This window comes from Camellia sinensis, chromosome 2 (genome assembly GCF_055761805.1).
Source record: "Camellia sinensis isolate YWXY chromosome 2, ASM5576180v1, whole genome shotgun sequence".
Classification (NCBI taxonomy): domain Eukaryota; kingdom Viridiplantae; phylum Streptophyta; class Magnoliopsida; order Ericales; family Theaceae; genus Camellia; species Camellia sinensis.
In genome coordinates, this window is record NC_138962.1 from 200934605 (window position 1) to 200951937 (window position 17333).

The following is a 17333-nucleotide window of genomic DNA, read 5'->3' on the forward strand; positions in this document are numbered from 1 at the left end:
AGATTTATTAGTATGTAAAATATTTTTCAAATTAAAAGGAGTAACTCTTAATATACATTACATGGACTCACCACTTACAGGTCTGATCACAAACTCCTCAATTCTCCTAACAAGATTAATGAAACCAATAGATAATATTGTTAATCACACTATTTTTGGGATTAGCAATAGCATTGAACTTGTAATCTCAACCTTTTTCCAAAGCAAACAGAAGCTTAGTGAATAACAAAAAATAGGACACTCAGTTCATAAATTCCAATTTGATTTTACTTTGCTCAAAGATCCAAGCGCTCAGATATTATGTCCATAAGGACAAGCTCTGCCAAAATGACCAAAATACCCATCCTATAGACAAAACTTCCACACCAAAATTTACTCGTCTCTATGCTCAAAGTTCATTTCGAATTCCTTCTCCTCTCTCTCTTGTTTCTCTCTCTAGGGTTTCTCTGATCTCTCTGGCTTACTAATTCTTCACAAATTTCTACCGTTGCCGTTAACATGAACCACCCACATCGTCCTCTCTCCCTCTCTCTCTCTCTCTCTCTTTCTCTCTCTCTCTCTCTCTCTCTCTCTCTCTCTCTCTCTCTCTCTTCATTTTGACACCATTACCACTATCCAACATATCTGCCATCGTCGATAGTGAGCAAAGACGGAGACGCAGTTGTCGGAAGTAAAGACGGTAGAATCTGACATCGTAATTGTAGCAGAGATCTGTCGCTCCAAATTTTTTCTGAGCGAAGAACTTCTGATCCAAATCCAGATCTAAGGAAGTTTCGCCAGAATCTGACATCGCGGTAGTCGAGATCTCACTTGGCACTCCAGCATGGCAGAGAGAAAGATTCATTCGATATGACAATGAAGAAAAATAAAGGATTCCACTGCTACAACCGTTGTCACCGCCGCGACCTACCATAGAGCAGACACCGACAATGATGAAAGACCAATCAACCATCCATCTCTCTCTCTCTCTCTCTCTCTCTCTCTCTCACACACACACTCTCATTTTTTTAAAACCAACATCATGCATGGATTCTTTATTGATTTTGGAATATAAGTGGAAAACACTAATGACATAGAACAACCAAGAACATTATTTGATTATGTGTATATTGTTGTTGTTAGGGTTTGGTTTGATAAGGTATTGCAACAGATAGGATTGGTTTGACTATATTTCAATAGATAGGATTTGCTTTGGCTTTGGTATTTCAACATATAAGAATTCAAACAGATGACAATTCATACAAATAGATTTTGAATAGATATAAATAAAATTTCAACAGATAGAATTTTGACAGATATAATTTAGAACAAACAAAATGAACAAATAATAAAATTATGAGAGATAGATTTAAAAAGATAAATGAAAAATTGATACATAATAAAATTTGGACAGATAATAAAATTTGGACAAATTTTTGAACAGATAAGGAAAAATTGAACAGATAAGAAAAAAATCAAACAGATAGAAAAAAATTTTGAACAGATAATCAACAAAAGTCAATAGATATAAAAAAATAAAAATAAAAATAAAATAAAATAAGTAAGGTATAAAATTGAAAATAAAATATTTTTCAAAACAAACAAAATGACTTATTACTGAATTATTTCACAAAATGTGGACCAATCATTAACAAAAAAATATTCATTGGACCTAATATCTTATACCCTCCTTAACTTGGATTTTTCAACAATTTTCTCCAAAAAATATGATTATTAGGTGGACTTCATCTGTTTTTTTAAATTGGGCATTGCTATATAAGTCCAAAAATTAGACTTATTTTTTACGTCCAATGATGTGGCAATCAATTAAAATATTTAATGTAACACTCTCTCGTATCTTCTCAATAATATCACTTATACATTATTAGATTTAGAAAGTGGATCTAAAAATAAACTTGTATATTATTTTATTTTAAATTATAATGAAACTGGATTAAATAGCTTCAAGCTAATTTTATGACATGGCCCAAAAATTTGGAAGGGCCCATTTCTTAATTTGTAATTTGTTCTCATCCTTCAGTGTTGGTGATGCTTTGGGCCTGTTGCGGTCTTTTGGGATACCACAGAGGCCACTAAAAAATAATTCAAAAAATTACCAAAAATAAAAAATAAAAAATAAAAAATAAAAAATCTAAGGTTGAACCTTATAATAAAATAAATTCTAAATTTTTAATTTTATCAATTTAAACTATAATTTTTTTTATTTAGTTTCAATCTAAACCATTTGTCTATTTTTGTTCGATAAAACTGAACGAAAAATTATATTTTAATAATTAAACTCAATAGAAAAATGTATTTTAGATATTTTTTATGCACTTACATTGAATATAATGACAAATACTTAATTTTTTGTCAATTTTATTTAACAGAAATAAGCAAATAACACAATGAAAAAAAAAAATCAAAACATGAAAATTTAAATTAACAAAAATAAAAATTCAGATTTTTTTTTTAATTTTTTTAAAATAAAATGTATTTGAACAAAGTTCATGCCCTAATTATGTAGAATTTCTAGAGCAAGTAGGAAATTATGTACAAAAAAAATTAAATTCGTTAGCAATTTGAATAAGAAAAATGTTATGAATTATGAAAATTTATCCCAAATTTTATCTGGAAATAAGTTGTGTGGGGACATATTTTTTTGATAGCAACACGTGGCCGAGGTGGTATCGAAGTGCCGGCAGAGGTGGCATCGAAGTGCCGGTCGAAGTGCCACGTGTCCTTGACTTGACGCGGAGGTAATCTCGGCTAGGCCGAGGTTATCTGCGAAGATACCAGAATTCGGAATGAGCGGATAAGTTACAAGGGTCCTAGAATGAAAGGGGATTTCAGCTAGGATAAGAATAAGGCTCTTTGGGAGTTTATCTTTATCTATCTGAGAGTCCTGGATAGACATTGAGCCGGAGTCCATTGAAGCTAGGCTTCTACAGTGATCAGGTCAGTGTTAGTTATAAAAATAAAACACCCTCGTGGGTCTAAGGTACACTTTTTGTATTATGAATAGTGAGTTAAGCACTTTTGCTATCTTTGAGAGATAACTGACTTGATTGTCAGAGTACCCCCGGGTGGACGAATCACCCCGAAATCTTTTTCTTTCTGTGACAGGTCATTTGGGCGCAATCTATTCTGCCAGTGTTTTCCAGCTAAGTACCTGTTTGGTAGTGTGGTCAAAAAACAGCACACATAATTTGGCGCTGTTTGTTGAAAAGAAAGAAGAATAGATGGCCAACGATAGACAAAAAGAGAAGGTTGGGGACGACATCCCTACTGGGAGTGGTAAGCACACTGACCCTAACATGGAGGAGGATAACTGCAACGAAGAAACTCGAGATCAGAATCCAGAGAGAAAGACGTCGGTGAGGAGGGCGACGTGCCAAAGAAGTCAGACCGAGGCGGGTATTTTAGCGAGGACAACCTCCAGGTATGGAAGGATAGATGCTTGCAGAGGGATGGTGAGATGAAGAGAATGGCGAACATATTGGCAGGCCTACAATCAGTCGTCAATTTCATGATATAGAACAACGTTATGTAGCCACTGTTTCCGTTACAAGACATGCCGGTTCCAGCGGCCAAGAACAATGCCCAGAAAGGGGGGTAGAAAACAGTCCCTACAATCCCCCAGCACATGAGGATCGAGAAACGCTCTCACTGGCCTTCAAGGGAGGTCAGGCGAGAAGAGTCAAGAATGAGAGATTCTCGGAGGACGCATCGTACCAAGGAAACCGACCTTGAAGAACATTGGCATGTTTAAGGGAAGGAACTGTGTTTCTATGCAACTAATTGAGAAAGGTCCAAGAGGACTTGTAATGATACTGGGAGTAGCACACCGAAAAGGCTGAAATTCGTTGATAGCCGAGCTCTTGGACGGACCAAGAAGGATCTGAGGGATTACCTCTAGAGGAAACGACAAGATGCCGAGGTAACCTCTCCGGTCAAGCCGAGAACGCCATTCTCGGTGTAGTTGGACAAATTTGAGGCCTCGAAAAGGTTCCACATGCCAAGATTCCAAATATTCGACGGTAAGTCTGACCCTAACTTTCACGTTGGCTTGTACCAGAATTCAAAGGCATTATACACCGGGAACAAACCGTTACTTTGCAAGGTGTTCCACTCATCCTTTGGGAAAATCGTATCAGACTGGTTTCACAAGTTGCCAAAAGGAACTATGAAAAGCTGGGAAGGCCTAGCCGAGATGTTCGTGGCCAGGTTTGTAGCAAACAAACTACAACCATTAAGGGTGGACGCCCTATTGGCTCTAAGAATTGGCGAGGATGAAAGTCTTAGGACCTATGCAAAAAGGTATTATGAGGTGTTTAACCGAATACCAAGATGCAATCAAGAGGTGGTGGTCGTGTCTTTTAAGAACGACCTAAAAGATGATTGCCTGCTTCGAAAATCGCTGGCAAAGACATTGCCAAAAAGTATGGAGGAACTTATGGCCAGGATAGAAAAGTATGCCAGGGCTGAGGAGGACACAAACAAAGGCGTCGAAACAAGAGAAGAAAAATGGCTCGCCGAAGCGAGGCCGAGGTAATGGTGGATACAATAAGCAAGAAACAGGACTAAGGGCTGCAAAAGCAGTCACAACCATATTCCAAATTCCGGTCTACAATGTCTTGGAAAGAATTCGAAATCAACCCTATTACAGAGCACCAGAAAAGCTTCCTGGTGAATTTATGAGAAGAAGTATGGGGAAACATTGTGCCTACCACAATGAGGATGGACATCTAACTCAAGAGTACAGAGCCCTAAAGGCACGTCTAGAAGACCTGGTAAGATAGGGTCATTTAAGAGACCTAATAGATGAGACCAAGACAAGGGAAGAGCAAGGGAGACTGCCTCAGGCACCAACAGCACCACCTCCACCAACATCGCAACCGCAAGCAGACGGACCTCGAATGATCAATGTGATTCACTCGAAGGTAAATGAGAACGAGATACGGGGGGGAAACTTAGAAGGTAAAACACCTCCAACATGTGTATCAGGTCCGACAGAAGAGACCTAGGGCAGACGAGTGCCAGGGACCAGTGGTGTCCTTTACTGAAGATGACCTAGAGATGGTGCAACATCCACACAACGATGCCTTGGTGGTGTCCCTCCAGATTGAAGGGTGCCAGGTAAAGAGAATTCTAATCAACCAGGGTTGCTCTTGTGACATCATATATGTCAGATGTTACAAGGAGCTTGGTCTGCCCCAAGATGATCTAGAACAATCCAATGGTCCAATGGAACACCGACGTGGCCCCTGGGAGCAGTGAGTTTGGAGGTGTAGGCTGCCACCAAGAAGAAAAAACCTTAGTTCACAATAATTAGCACTCTCTCACCTTACAATGCTATCCTAGGAAGGCCATGGTTGTATGCAATGGGGGCTGTTCCCTCAATATTGCACCAGCTGTTGCGATTTCCAACAGAGCATGGAATTGAGGAGGTTAGAGGGGATTAAGTACAGGCAAAGAATTGCTCCATGGCAGCAATGAAATCCACCTGCAACATATGAGAAGCAAAAGCAGCAAAGATTGAAGATGAGGACATAGAGGTCCTTGAGGACGTTGGCAAAGAACCAGCCGAGAAAAATGAAGAAGCCCTGAAGAAGATCTTAGTCCAGCAAGGAGATGAGGAGCGCTACTTTTTTCTCGACTAAGGATTGGCCGAGGAAGAGGAACAAGAATTAGAGGCATTCCTGAGAGCAAACCTTGAGGTGTTTGCATGGACACCATACGAGATGCCTGGCATTGACCCCGAAGTCACTTGTCATAGACTGAATGTGGACAAGTCGGCCAAACCTGTCATCCAGCGAGCAAGGAGGCCGACATTAATGCATGTTGAGGCAGTAGAAGAGGAAGTAGATAAACTTCTGGAGGCCAGAGCCATTCGAGAGGTAAATTACCCAACATGGTTATCAAACACGGTGGTTATGAAGAAAAAGAATGGGAAGTGGAGGGTCTGCATGGACTTCACCAGTCTGAACAAGGCTTGTCCCAAGGATAGTTTCCCACTCCCCAAAATTGATCAATTGGTGGATATCACTTCAGGGCATGGAAGGATGAGCTTCTTGGATGCTTATAGAAAGTACCATCAGATAGCCATGTACCCCTCAAATGAGGAGAAGACTGCATTTATCACCCCAAAAGGGCTGTATTGCTACAGAGTAATGCCTTTTGGGTTAAAAAATTCAGGAGCAACTTACCAGAGATTGGTAACTAAGATGTTCAGACATATAATTGGCAAAATTGTGGAGGTATACATTGATGACATGGTCGTGAAGACCAAGGAACCTGAAGATCATCTGGCCGACCTGAAGACAGTCTTTGACATCTTAAGGACATTTCGGCTCCGACTCAATGCATCAAAGTGTGCATTTGGAGTTAGGTCATGGAAGTTCCTAGGATACTTGGTCACTAGAAAGGGCATTAAGGCAAACCCGGATCAAATCAAGGCCATTCTGGAGTAAGAGAGCCCAACATCGGCAAAGCAAGTGCAGATGTTGACCGGAAGGGCTGCAGCCCTAAATAGATTCATAAGCAAAAGTTCTGATAAATGCAAACCTTTCTTCAGTCTAGGAAAGAAAGCCACAGATTTCTTATGGACAGAGGAGTGCGAAGTCACATTGGTGGACTTGAAGAAGTACTTGACCACAGCTCAAGTTCTCTCAAATCCAGTACCTGGAGAGGAGCTATTCTTATACTTGGCGGTCTCAGAACATACAGTGAGTGCAGTAATAATCAGGGAAGATAAGGGAGAGCAAAGAGCAGTTTACTCCATGAGTAAAACCCTAGCAGATGTAGAGACCAGATATCTACCCTTAGAAAAGCTAACACTAGCTTTGGTAATGGCCTCCAAGAAGCTGAATCATTACTTTTAAGCCCACAAGATTGTGGTACTAACTGAGCATCCTCTAAAGTCCCTGTTGTAACAAGGAGATCTGACAGGTAGGATAGCCAGATGGGCAGTGGTGTTAGGCCAACACGACCTGGAATTCAGACCCAGAATAGCAATCAAAGGCTAAGTCTTGGCCGACTTCGTGGCCAAGTTCACACCAGGTGCCATCACACGTCGGGCTCCGTTGAGCCAAGGTACGCAATGCCCAAATGAACAAGAAGAAACCCATTTAGGGATAGCCAAACAGAGAAAAAAAGAGAAACTCAGGCCCTGCAGTATTTACATCGGCGACTCCTTCCACCTGTTTGTTGATGGAAGTTCAAACCGATAAAGAGCAGGGGCAAGAGTAGTACTAGTATCACCAGAAGGGCAGATGCTGGAACAATCCATTCATTTGGGGTTTAAGGCCTCAAACAACAAAGCAGAGTATGAAGCATTAATCACAGGATTAAAATTGGCAACAACAATGGAAGTCGACGAGGTAATGGTCTTCTGTGACTCCTAGCTTATCGTCAACCAGGCAACAGGCGAACAGCCCGAGATAAAAGGATGATGGCCTATGTAAAGAAGGTGGGCAGACTAATGGCATTGTTCCAAAATTGCCGACTATAACAAGTCGGCCGAGATGACAACCCACTCCTTCGCGATGCAAGTTTTTGACATCAAGAAGGAGTTGGTCAGCAAGACCAAGGAGGCTGCCAACTTGTTGAAAACCGTTAATAAGGCCGAGGCTAAGATGAAGACTTTGATAGATCAGGTCAAGGCAGCAAAACAAGCCCAAGAAGAGGCCGAGGAGAGGGCGGGCACTGCTGAGGCCATTGCTAAGGTGCATGAGGCCGAGAAAAAAGAGGCCGAGGCAAAGACCGCCGAGGCCCAAGCCGAGCTCATTGCTGCCTTGGCCACAAAGGACGCCAAGATCAAGGCGGTGGATGAGAAGGTGTATGCTGAAGGGGCGGCAGACGTCAAAGAAGACTACAAGAAGCAAGCATGCAACAAGGGTTTCATCCTTGGTTGGATGGCCACTTAAAAGAGTTGGCTATCCCCGAGGATTCTCCTCTAAAGAATGCTAGCAACCTCGTCCTGCCATTCCCTCCCTCTCTGAGCCAGTCCGAAGACGAAGCTAAGTCCGAGGATCTGGCTGAGGCCAAAAAGAATGAAGAAACTGCTAGGGCCAAGTCCCCAACTCTAAATGAGCAAGTCTTGGACTTGACTCAGGATGAGGAGGATGAGGTCTCTAAAGATGCTACCCCTGAGAAGACAACATCTGACGCGCCTATCGCTGAGAAGAGCATCAACCAGACTCTTCAAGAGATCGATGTCGAGCTTGCGGCTGAGAAAGCTGCCGAGAAAAGTTCTCAGATGTCTTCTGAGCCCTAAACCGACCCAGCTAATGATGCCAAATAGTCTAATCTTGACGCTTTTCCTTTGTACTTAGTACTTTTTTCCTTTTGAACAATGTTTAGCTCTTCTTTGGCCGATGCGCCTTTTTGTAATCTGAACATTTTTTCTTCAATGTCAGGCCGAAATGCCTTCTTTCCTTATCTGAATGCATTTTCAATGTGATTGTAAGTTTGTATGCTTTCTTTTACTTGTCTTGTATGATTCCATACTTAGAATATTTTGCATGTCTTCAAAGTATACCTTAACTGTGCAATCTCTTCGGGGTAAAATACCTCGGACATACCCACTGACTTGTTTATCTTGGCTTTGATTTGACACCTGAAAATATTTTATAGAAATATTTTCACAAATGCTTATTTAAGACTTGGTACTTCACCTTCAGTTAACAAGACTTCTGTCTTCCATTATCTTTTAAGTCTTAACAACATGGTAATCTCAGCAAGTATGTAGATAATTAACATAACCTTGGCTTAACTTCAACTTGTAAATTTTCTCAAAATTTGAACAAGTGTTAAACCAATTTTCTTTTAACACAACCTCGGCTTAGCTTCAACTTATAAATTTTGCTCAAAATTTCAATAAGTGTTAAACCAATTTTATGTTGTGAATTCCAGCTCCCAAGCATTGTTCTCCAACTCTCTGCCCCCTAATGTGAACTTGAGTTTCGCTTCGATTCACATTAAGTATGTACCTATGCTCTTGGTACCGAGGTCAGATTCAAACAGAGATTGACCGAGGTTATCAACCTCGGTTTTTCTATTAATCTGACTGTCATGTATTTAGTGTCCTTTAAAGTTTTCATTCTGTTTTACACATTAAATCTAGGTTAATTCAACTTAGTTCAACTTGATTATATGCAAGTATCATTTAACTTTGCCATATAATAAGTCTAAGTTATTCGTCATGTTTCAATCAGAAATATTGCCAACTTAGTTCAACTCTGTAATATGCAAGTATAGTTCAACTCTGCCACACAATAAGTCTAAGTTATTCGTCATATTTCAATCAGAAACATCGCCAACTTAGTTAAACTCTATTATATGCAAGTATAATTCAACTCTACCATATAATAAGTCTAAGTAATTTGTCATGTTTCAATCAGAAATATCACCGACTTAGTTCAACTCTATTATATGCAAGTATAATTCAACTCTGCCATATAATAAGTCTAGTCATTCGTTATGTTTCAGTCAGAAACATCGCTAAGTGACTGGTCAATTGTTTTACATAAGTTTGAGATCAAAAATTGAGCTAAGATTTTATTAATTACTTCGGCTAATAACAGAAAAACTTAAAAACAAAAAGAAATTTTAATGATAGAAAAACTTCAGGTTGCAAGTATTCCAAGGTCTTGGCAATTCTTTGCCTTCACTGTCTTCAAGCCGATATGCCCCATTGCCCAGGACCGAGATGATTCTATAAGGTCCTTCCCAATTTAGGCCAAGTTTGCCCTCTCTAGGATCCTTGTTGTTGCTGACCACTTTTCTCAAGACAAGGTCCCTAACTTGAAACTCTCATGGGTTGACCTTTTTGTTATAAGCCTTGGCAAGCTGCTGTTGGTATGCCCCCAGCTGAATTGCTGTTTTCTCCCTTCTTTTTTCCAATAAGTCCAGATCTCAGGCAAAAAAGCATCATTATTTCCCTTCTCTACTCCTTGGGTTCTGATCCCTAGGATGTCGACCTCCAGTGGAATTACTACCTCTGTGCCATAAGCCATGGCAAATGGAGATTCCGCAGTTGATCTTCTCAGCGTAGTCCGATATGTCCAGAGTACACTGAGCAACTCATCCACCCACTTGCCCTTTGCCGCTTCCAAGCTTTTCTTAATTTCATCTAGGATAACCTTATTAGATGCTTTTGCTTGGTCATTACTCTGAGGGAAGCTTGGAGTAGAGTAATAATTCTTGATCTTGTATTTTGCACAACAGCTCTTGATTAGCTTACTGCCAAACTGCGTATCATTGTCTACTATTATTGCCCTTGGGATCCCAAACTTGGTGATGATGCTCTTCCATATGAAGTTATTTACATCAATGTCCCGAATCTTTGCAAGGGGTTCAGCTTCAACCCACTTGGTGAAGTAATCTATTGCCACTAGCAGGAACTTCCTTTGTTCAATCGCTTGAGGCAGTTGTCCAACAAGATCCATGCCCCATTGGGCAAATAGCCAAGGGCTGGACACTGGGTTCAAGTCTGCTGCTGGTTGGTGTATCAAAGGTGCAAATCTCTGGCACTTCTCACACTTTTTGACATAGGCTTCAGCATGTTTCTACATATAGGGCCACTAGTACCCCTGACTAATGGCCCTATGAGCAAGTGACCTGCCCCCAATGTGGTTTCCATATACTCCTTCATGTATCTCATACAAGAAGTCTTCAACTTGTGAAGGATGCACACACCTCAAAAGGGTGCCAGTAAAAGATCTTTTGTAGAGATGCCCCTCTGTTGTCAGACTGAATCTTGCCGACTTCAGTCTGATCTTGTGTGCTTCCTTATGATCATTTGGCAGTTTCCCCTCTTTAAGGAATACTATTATTGCATCTATCCAGCTTGGCTCCATCTCCACACACATTGCTTCATGCTTTGTGTTCAGTGGTTCTACACTTGGACCTAATAAGTAGTCAACCATTATTGTCCTTGCCTCTCCTGGTTTTATTGCACTAGCCAGGTTGGCCGAGGCATCAGCATGAAAGGGTGGCAAACCACAATGAATGTGCCTTGGACGACATGTTTGTCAGACGGCGCACGCAAATGTGATGCGACTTAATGGCGTGTGTCAGGTACGGTTCAATAGGAAAGAGACGCATGACAAAAACGGTTGAAATACTGTGTGTGACAGCTCATACGTGTGATAAAACTCTTGGAGTCCTTGATTTAATGAAGCAAAGACCTCAGCTAGGGGACGATCTTGGCCAAATAACTTGGACAAACTTGGTTAACTGGTTCTAAAGTATTGGTGAAAACAGATTACAGGTCTTGGTCATTTGGAGCCGACGAATGATGACCTCGGTAACAAATGATAGAGCTAGTTTAGCTGACGTACTATGGGTTCAAATGATATAGGTTCCATCAACTCAGGATGCCGAGGTAATAGAACCTAGGGGGCAGTTGTGGGGACATATTTTTTTGATAGCAACACGTGACCGAGGTGGCACCGAAGTGCCAGCCGAGGTGTCACGTGTCCTTGACTTGACGCCGAGGTAATCTCAGCTAGGCCGAGGTTATCTGCAGAGATACCAGAATTCGGAATGAGCGGATAAGTTACAAAAGTCCTAAAATGAGGGGGGATTTCAGTCTGAATAAGGATAAGGCTCTTTGGGAGTTTATCTTTATCTATCTGAGAGTCCTGGATAGGAATTGAGCCGGAGTCCATTGAAGTTAGGCTTCTACAGGGATCAGGTCAGTGTTGGTTATAAAAGTAAGGCACCCTCGTGGGTCTAAGGTACGCTTTTTGTATTCTGAATAGTGAGTTAAGCACTTTCGCTATCTTTGAGAGATAACTGACTTGATCGTCGGAGTACCCCCGGGTGGACGAACCACCGCCGGAATCTTTTTCTTTCTGTGACAGGTCGTTTGGGCGCAATCTATTCTGCCAGTGTTTTCCAGCTGAGTACCTGTTTGGTAGTGTGGTCAAAAAACAGCACACACAAGTTGTATAGTGTATATTTAATGTTAGTGGAATGTGGGCTACATTGGTTGTTTTGACAATCTACTTAAATAGCAAAAAAGTTAATATAAAAAAATCAACTCTTCTCGCTACTTTTTTTTATATATATATATATACGTATTTTTGTAAAAAGTCAACCAATTAAAATAGCTAATTCATAAAATAACCAAAAAAAAAATGTAATCCATAATGTGTTTTTCTAATTATTTTTTTTGGGTAAAGAGTTGTTGAAAAATAAAATGTATATTATAAATTTAAATTTAACAGGACATGGACTATACTTGAATGTAGGGGTGTGCATAATACCGTCGAAACCGCTGAAACCGCCAAAACCGCATCGAACCGCACCGCTAAGGCAAATTCGTTATTATTTGCCAATCGAACCGCCGGTTTTTGGTAAGAAAAATGGCAAATTCTAGTGACACTTTTATCAATCCGCCGGTTTCTATTTTTCTTCCAAACCGCACCGACCCGCACCGCTATTAAATCATATTTTATAAGATTCTAAAAATTCTTTTTTACTTAAGTTTGCTTGTTGTTCTATACCTTAGAATATAGTATTACATTACTGCTCGGGGGAAATTCAAGATGTCAGTAATCCAAAATAAAGTTGGATTCCAATTCACTTTTCAATCTTTTTTTTCTGGCCATGTTGCAAACTTGCATCAGTTCACTTTTCAATCTAAATACTTTTCAACAGTAAACATTTTCAATATATTGTAAACCCTGAATAATATTAATTTTATGTATTGTATTTTATTATTGTAGCTTCCACAGATGCTTGTAATGAATTGATGGCATAGTCGTTGATATTATCATGTTGTTGCTACACTTGCTGCATCAGAAGAAAGCTTCGCAAGAAGCTTAACATCACGGTATCTCTCGTCTTTTTTTTACTCTTTGATTTAAGTTTTGTAATTTGAATTATATTTTTTATAAACCGCCAATCCGACCGAACCGCCAAAGCAAATCCGCTATTATTTGCCAACCGAACCGCCTGTTTTTGATAAGGAAAATGGCAAATGCTAGTGACACTTTTATCAATCCGCCACCCGCCATACGGTTTCTATTTTTCTTTCAAACCGCACCGACCCGCACCGCGCACACCCCTAATTGAATGGATTTAATATATATATATGGGATTTTTATTGATAAATCCCATTTAAGAGTGTTCTAACCCAAGAAGTCCAAGAAGGAAATTTATAACCTAGTTAGTCCTATATGTTTGTACTTTTATTCCATGAGATCCTTTTTTCCTAATTTTATATTTTTTTGGGACTATTATACCCTTATATATTATGTTGATACGTAATATATACAAAAAAAGGGAAATACATGTCGCTGTTTAAGAGTGTTCTAACCCAAGGTTCCATTATGGTAGGATTTCGGTGCAGTGGAGAGAAGACAACGACGGGTTTCTGTGCAATGGAAGAGAAAAAGACGACGACGCCGGATTTCTGTCCATAGGTGTGTTCATTTTTGTAGTTTGGTGTTTGTGTGTGCTCTGGTTTGTTACATAATTGTTTGAGACCAGTCGTTGATCGAAGGTGGACAACGATTACAGAATTTCTTTCTCAAGGTTAATATCATTTTGTTTATGAATGCATGTTCATTTATGTAAAGGATTGCATATTCTGTTTTTGAATCATGACATTTTCTTGAATACATGGGTAATACAAGTGTATGTTTGATGAATGAGGTTTTGATTTTTTACTGGTAATGCATGTATATTTTTGTTTGTTTGCTCATATGGGTTCTTCCATAGGTGTAGTTCAAAAAAAATATATTAAAATAATTTTTGGGTTCGAAGATTGTCTTCTTCCATTGTTGTGATTCAAAACTCTATTTTCTGCCATTGTTGTAATTTCAGCCGATAATCAAAGAGAGAGAGAGAAGGATTTGAATCAAAGAGAGAGAGCGAATTCAAAACTCAATTTTGTATCTAGTCGATTTTGTTACAAACTTATTCTTTGAATATGCATTTGGTTTGATTTGGATTAGATTGGTGTAATAGTGGAATTGCATGGGTTGTTATTGATAGTGATAATGATGAAGATGGAGATGAAGATGTGAGTGATGGTTTTTTATTTTTTGAGAGATTGAGATTTGTCAAATTTCTAATTCTGTTGCTGCCATTATTTTTGGTTTTTTGTTAATCTTATCACATCATTAATCAGTGTTAATATTCACATTATCTGTAACGGAAATCTGTCATTTGTGTTGTCAATCAGTGTGAATATTCACACATCCATATAATATTGAATGGTGTATATATTTTCACCGTGTTCATTACTACTATGCGATTGTGATGTTAAAGTTCATATCAAACTGTTGTATTCAATCATATAACCATAAGCCACAATGTTTATTTGGACAAAAAAATATGTGAATATTCACAATGTAATAAATAGATGTGAAGATTCACATTAATTCTAGTATGTTTGTGGGTGGACATACAATTTATTTATGTACAATGCGAATATTTACATCTATAGTCAACTATAATAAACACAGGACCTAATGTAATTGAAAATGGGCCTTAACATAAATTACGATGTGAACATTCGCACCAATTTCACCATAAGAGACCAGATGTGGATGTTCACACTTTACATTGTTTGGAATATTTACATTATGGGCTGCCAACTTATCTCCAACTAGAATGATAAATCTCTATTATAATCAATTCGACGTAGGGTTACTACCATATTGAAAATAAGCAGTTAATCATTTATATGTAAGTAGTAATGGAAACATTTAAAAACACAAGTGAGTACACATATATGATTTTGCCATTGACATCAACATTTTATCAAGTCACATAACCAAAAGATATAATAACCATTATAGACTGGTGAATGGTTAGAAAATATTAAGACAATTGTAATGTGCATACATTTATATGCAAATATTATTATCAATGTGAATGTTTAGAAAACATCACAACATATTTCCCATGTGAATGTCTACATTGTGTGAATGGTCATAGCAAACCAAGTGTACAAAAATGGACATCATAACAGACAATTATATCACTATTTTTTGGATTTTTTTTAAAGGGGTTCACATCTTTTGAACAATACCAACAACAATAATAACAACAACAACTGTAAAAAAAATGGTAATGATAATGTTATGTGCACACATTTATAAGCATATAGCACTAATGTTATGATTATAGAATTTCTTTCTCAAGGTTAGTATTGTTCATTTATGTGAAGGATTGCATGCTCTATTTTTGAATTATGTGCATTTTTTAGAATACATGGGTAATGTAAGTATATGTTTGATGAATGAGATTCTGATTTTTTTAATGGTAATGCATGTATATTTTTTGTTGTTTGAGTTTCAAATATTTGATAGAGATGCATGCACAGTTGTTTGAACAAATTGATTGTGGTGGATCATTGATAAAATGTTATTTTTGGTTGATTAGTTTATTTTTTCTTGTTGTTTTGTGATTGTTTTCATACGGTTTTTGTAATATTTGGTGTGTCATCTCTGTTTGGTTAAATAATTTAGATTATGTGAACAATGTAAATATTCACATATCATTGGCTACAATGTGGTTGTTCACTTCCTTATTTTTGTATTTTTGCAACAGATGGATACCTTCATGTTGTTGGTGTGCTCATATGGGTGTAGTATTATTGTAATAAATATGGTGTGAATGCTGTCTTATTCACATTTCGTCGAGTGTATGTGTGAAAAATGGAGTGAGTTATCTGCTAATCGTGTTTCATTGTTCTAACGGCTACCTGAGATTAATAGGTGTAATTTGGACAATGATGATGAATGTCAAAATATGTTCTTACATGTTGGTTGAGATTAAAGGGAGGGAGAATGTTTCAAAGAACTATTTCTGCCATGGTTGCAATTTTAACTGGAGATCGAAGATAAAGAGAAAGATGTCAATCGAAAGGAGAGAGAATGATTTGAAGCTCGATATTGTATTAAGTTTATTTTGTTACAGACTTGTTCATCAAAGGTGGGTTTGGTTTAATTTGAATTGGTGTAATGAATGGAATTGCAGGGGTTATTAATGATAGTGATGATGATGATGATGATGATGCTGAAGATAAGGATGTAGGTGATGGTTTTTATTTTTGGAGAGATTGAGTTTTTTTGGATTTCTGGTTATGTTGCTACTATTGTTTTTGATTTTTTGTAAACATTATCACACCATTGTTTCTGATTTTTTTGTAAACATCACACATTATTAACCAATGTTAATATTCACATTAATTTGAAATGGGAAATTGTCATTGCATAGTCAATCGATATTAATATTCACACACACATATAATATTAAATGGTAAATACCTTTTCACTGTTCTTCGTTACCACTATGACAAGATGATGTTAAGGTTCACATCAGTATTAGATCGAATTACACAACTACTAGTCTCAACTTTCATTTTGAATACAAACATGATGTAAATGTTCACACTAAAACATACAAATGGGAAGGTTCACGTGAATTTTGGAATACAGATAAAGACAATATGATTGTAAAGTGTTAATTACTAGTATGTAATGGTGATATTAAAGTTCACATCAAAATTGTATTGCCCACAAATCGCATTAAACCAATGATTATGTGTACATAATTGTATAACAACTGAAAATAATGTAAATGCTTACATTGATTTTATAATCTCTAAAAATATGACAACATCAACATTGTATTAACCACAAATCGTTATTTCCATGTGTACACAAACATGAATTATACATTTATTCACAATTAGATTATTGATGTGAATGTTAACATCACGAATAGAATATCAAATAAATTAGTTTAGTCATATTAAGCCAATGATTATGTATACACAATTATAAAGCAACAGAAACCAATGTAAATATTAATATTGACTTTGTAATAGCAAACATTATGACAACATACCAATGTACCTTAGTAGGCATAATCAAAATAACTAATTCTAATTCTTTTATCTTATGTATTCCAATATTTAAAAAATCACAAAAGATATGAAGTTCATATCCATTGGTAGTGGATACATTGATTTTGCACATCATGAGTTTTGTATCGGAGAAAATCATAATATTCATATCAATAATAGTTTTTGATGGGCTTGTATGTTTCCAACACACATATGATGGAGTCATCAAACTTCATGCATTGGTCAATCTTAGCATTCATCAATACATCAAATAATATCCAAAATGGAGTTTGAGAACTTGGTACTTGTTATCAGTTTCACTAAGCTCATAATGTTCGATCAGTAATTGACACAGTGCATGTTGATGTGGGAGCTTCTCTCTATAGGCATGCTCTCCTTTTGACATGATACTCCTTCCTCTTTCTTTTTGCTTAGATTTTAGATGCAATATATGTTATATGGACATGCACAATAGTGAGTG